Source organism: Cyprinodon variegatus, unplaced genomic scaffold (genome assembly GCF_000732505.1).
Source record: "Cyprinodon variegatus isolate N-32 unplaced genomic scaffold, C_variegatus-1.0 Scaffold610, whole genome shotgun sequence".
In the NCBI taxonomy this organism is placed as follows: Eukaryota; Metazoa; Chordata; class Actinopteri; order Cyprinodontiformes; family Cyprinodontidae; genus Cyprinodon; species Cyprinodon variegatus.
In genome coordinates, this window is record NW_015151063.1 from 489,781 (window position 1) to 494,619 (window position 4,839).

The window sequence follows — 4,839 nt, forward strand, 5'->3', positions numbered from 1 at the left end:
TTTTACAGCTGAATTTATCAGATGTTCTTGAGTTCTTTATAGAAAACTGTAATTTTAACTTAAATTAAGTCAAAAATATGTAAAATTACTAAATTGTGAGTGTACGTTGACCTAATAAGACAGAATTTTAATTAAACCTAATTGAATAGAAATGTCCCTTCATGCAGCTCTCTTAATGTATTTGAATCCCTCGTCCTGTTTCTTATTTCATGCTTTTCTGTGCCCCATGAAAAGATGCTGGCCCCCTCCTGGCCCCCTGGTACATTTGGTCTAGAACCACCATTGACTGAGTGGTAAACTTCTCAGCATAGATTAATGGCTTTTGAGACTAAATTTCAATCCCATAAATAGCAGATTACATCAGCTGTGTAAAAGCCAATCATAATAATTGCATCACTTTTACAGTTTCCACACAAGAAATTACTTCTATATTGTCAAGCTGGAATCAAAATACAAAAACAAAGAAAAGTCAGGACTCCCCAGTTCCTTTCAACAAACATAACTTTATTTCCAGTCAAATCTTTAGTTACCCATCAGTGTAAGTGATCGTGACTTGGGGATGTATTTCCTTTAATCAGTTTTCTTTTATTTTGAAAGAAATAAATTTGCCTTTAAACACATACAGTGTGGTTATAATGAATTGTATGGGGGGGGGGGATATTTGGATCTGGTGTCTAATATTCTAATTCACAAAGAGATAGGCTTCATAAAGATTTATAATTTCTTTTTTCCTTTTTTTAAAATATATTTCTCTCCTGTTTTTTGGTCAGCAGGCCTTGTAACCAATTATTGGTTTTATGGTAGTTTTGGGAAAGTCAAGGCATTTATAGAAATAAATAATAAATGTAAGAAACTTCACAGACTTTGAGCACCTCTGTTCTCTACTGGGAACGCCTCTCTGCTGAAGTTGCATATCTGAATTTGTTATTTCAATTAAAGTTTCTATATTAATCAAGAAAATTAACATAAATAACATTTAGAATGCCAGTTTATTTTAAGGATTCCACATAGCCTACTGATATAAAAGTTTCTATGTTAAAATGTCAAAAAGCTAAACTTTTTGATAAAATTTCTCTTTACTAAACAGTTGCAAAAGTTTTTATGATCTTATAAAAGTCAGAAAGCAAAACTTTAAAATCCTAAAACAACAGACACTTTTAAAAAGAGGATCGGTTTTCTCTCTCTCCACCAGGGGGAGCCCGTATCTTTCCTTTAAAAAGAAGCGACCCTTTTCGCTTTGGAAACTTCCGCGGTCTTCTGTGTTTTATAGCTTTGCATTTATAAGTTATAGATTCTGTTTACATTGACAATCTATATAAAATGGAAATGTACCCAATCTTTTTAAATTTCTTCCCTTTTCTTAACTTATTCTTTACAAACTCCCCCCCTCGGCGCCGCCCCGGTGTCTAAAACATTCGCGCCCAGCCTTCCTTTGACAGAGCATGTTGATGACGCATTCACCCACAACAACAACAACAGAACTCAGCTGCTGTAAAGCTAACTAGCCGGCCTAGTTATATGATATTTCCTTTATGCTTTCTCTTACATTTTAAAACTGTATTGACACCGTCATATTTATCCATTTTTTTATTTCATAAAGATAATGCAATAAAATCTGGAATTCACTTCTTTATTTCAATAGAGTTTGAAAATCTTTGTCTGTTAGCATGTTAGCTGTGGAACCGTGTAGACCTTGGTTCCTTTTCACCTCCATCTAAAGGTAACGTATTTGTTTTATAATGTTTGCGTCTTTAAATTGTCTTTATACAAACTGCATTTGGTCTTTGATGTGCATACATATAAATGATAAAAGTGTAACAGGATGTGGGTAGGTTGTTATAACCTAGCTGGTATAACTAGCCGTCATGCTCCTAAAGGTTTAAATATTTTAGCTTGTGTTTGATATGTGAAGAGGTTAATATCAAATATAATCCAAAATGTCAGATATTTTAGGAGAGGCACATTAAATAATCTATCAAACCTGGATTCTGCTTGCAACACGTTTCTTGACCTTATGGAGAAATCTATAGAGGTTGGGAGTTTGCTCAAGTCAGTGTCCAGGTGTTTATAGTGTAAAGGCAGGATATGGCAAATAAATAAGTACAGTCCTTATTCACCCAGTTCTCTAACAGCTCAACCTGTCAGTCTGCATTCAGTTGATCTGTTTATCATCCATCCATGCAACCATTCAGTCCATCCACCCATCTGTGCATCAATCAATCCATCCATCCATCATCCATCCATCCATCCATCCATCCATCCATCCATCCATCCATCCATCCATCCATCCATCCATCCATCCGCTGTGCTTTCCAACTACTGACTGCTATCAACCACAAATCTGTGTTGAACTTTTGTAGTTTTGCTCTAAAGCTGGCTAATAGGACATACAAATCTCAAAGTCTTTACTTTCAAATGTTTGGAATATGTAAAACGTTAAATTTTACATATGGAGGAGCCTTATAATTAAAGAAAAACTGAAGACAAAAGAAGTAGTGAAACAGGAAAACAGGTAATCTGTTGATATTGGCAAGAAGCTGGGCTGTTTTTTTTTTTTCATCCTTAATATATTTAAACCCTCTCATCTTAAAGAGCTTCGAAAATAAGAATGGTGTTTTTTTTTACTTCCTAATACCAAACAGCAATAAAATTTTTCGTTTAAGCTTTAGTTTTCAAAGTGATAATTCTAGGGTTGCAACTAACCATAATTTTGCAAATCGATTAATCAGTTGAGTATTTTTTGATGAATCCATTAATAATCGCATAGCAAAATGTTCCTTTAAAGAGAGTTTTTATGAAATTAAACCAGGTGAAACTGAAACTTTTCCCCTTGAGGAGTTCTGGATAGAGCATATTGACGGATGAAAAGAATGAAAGAATTAAATGCAAGATTTTTACATATTTTGGTATAATTTTGCTCAGGGTGGGTTTCTCTGTCAGCTAAAGACATGTTCTACAGTCTCTATAGTCCTTTAAAGATTAATTGATTACTAAATTAGTTGACGATTATTTAAACCATCAATTAATCTGATTAACTGTTTAAGCCCCCGTTAATTCTGAAGAGTTCCTCTGCAGCTTTTTCAGTGGAAAAAATATGTTTTATAAATTCCTAAGCCAGATAAACATAACAATAAAAAATATCCCGATTTTTAAACATAAAGCCTGTTGTCATGTGTAATATTATAAAGGAATATTATAAACAGCTTATAAAGGAATCTGTAAAGCTCTTAAGGATTCCTTGTGTAAGAATGGTGCATTGAGAAATAAAATAGCCTTGCCTCGTATAACCAGTGAAACATAGAGGGATAAGCCACTGATCTAAGAGGCTTATTGTTTCAGAACACTGGAGAAAGTTTCTTTTTTTGTGTGTGGGTTTTGCAGTGTGAAAAAAGGTAATGCAATTTGCAAATGATTAATAATATATTTTATTTATTGGTTATCTGGAAATGTGGGTATTTGCTATATGGAATGCAAGTGTTTTTAGGGTTTAATATTGAATATCTATAACATGAGGGGATTACCAAACTCCTCAGAAGCCAAAAAGTCTGTTGGTGGAAACTGTAGAAACACAAAAACAATTGGATGAAAATATTGTCATATCCTATTACACTGTGAAATTTGAAAACAAAGTTATTTTTTCTTGGTGTAAATGCATTTTCCCTTAAATATAGCAGATAGGACAATTTCTAATGAAATAAAATTATCTACGTTTACAATCAGAAAAAAAAAACAACTACCTTATATTATTTCAACTGCATATTATCAGATTATCTTATTTTAAGTGCAAATTAAAGTATTCAGTTGGAAGATCATCTTATCTATTTGGAAAAATAAAGTCAGCTACACTTATTTTAAGAGGTTTTCACTTATCTTCAAAAATATTATTGAGTGTTTTTGTTTTTTTTAAGTTTGGCCCAAAAGCAAAATAAATACATTATTTGTTTGTAATTAAATACATTAATTACACACACATGTTTTAAGGATTTATTGCTATCAATGATTTAGTACATTGGATGAAAATGGCAGTAGTATCTTAATAAAGCAGACAAGACCAACCATTTTATTTTATGACCCATTTATGCTTTATAAAATCCCTGTAAAATCCCTGGCTATGTTTCCACACGTACTACTTTCCAGTCTCAATGGGGATTATCAGCCATGAAAGCTGGCTGACCACAGCGCGCTGTCAACAACTGTTAGCGTGAAAATGTTTTGTGGAAAGAAAAGGTGACCAAAACCCGGAAAGGAGTTTAAAAAGAAGAAGAAAGCAGGGATGTTGCTCAGGGATCTGGAGTCTTCTTTTTAGATGTGAGTAAATTCTAAGTTTCATTTTGAGGAAGTGTAGGGAGGTACAGGATTCTAGTTGCTTGAGTTTCCACCTCCGGTGATGATCTGAAGATTCATGACATTTGCAGGGTGGGTTGTCCACTTTGTTTTATGAATGGCAAAGACTGCAATAACATATGAAAAGAAATGTTTTGTTTGTAATTAATGGCCATTTCCTCCCCAGTTTTCTAGGCTTATGCTTCAAAGTACACAGCTTTGCATTAAACCAAGAAGCCAGCCTCAGATTATTAAAGTTTTCAAAGGGTCTACATTGCCTACAACTGTACACAAACACAAAGTAACCCCAGCATCACAATCATCGACCTATGAAGGGGAACAATTTAAATGTTTACCCTATGCAATACTACTTATTGTTACAGACAAACAAAGGAAGCAGATTTATTTTATTATTTGTTACCGCATTATCTGATAATGCTCTGCTAAAGTGAAACGTTTGTTTTTTTATGTTTTTTTATTTGGGGGGGGGGGGGGGGGGGGGGGGGGGGGGGGGGG

General features: G+C 33.9%; 1 protein-coding gene across 1 annotated transcript in view; it reads left to right on the plus strand.

Moving 5' to 3' along the window:
- Positions 1-1,476: 1,476 nt before the first annotated feature.
- Positions 1,477-4,839, plus strand: part of LOC107096274 — an 8,781-nt gene continuing 5,418 nt past the window's right edge. Inside the window, exon 1 of the mRNA XM_015392855.1 lies at positions 1,477-1,720. The gene's annotated coding sequence lies outside the window, so the exon portion shown is untranslated. The remainder of the gene's footprint in view (positions 1,721-4,839) is intronic.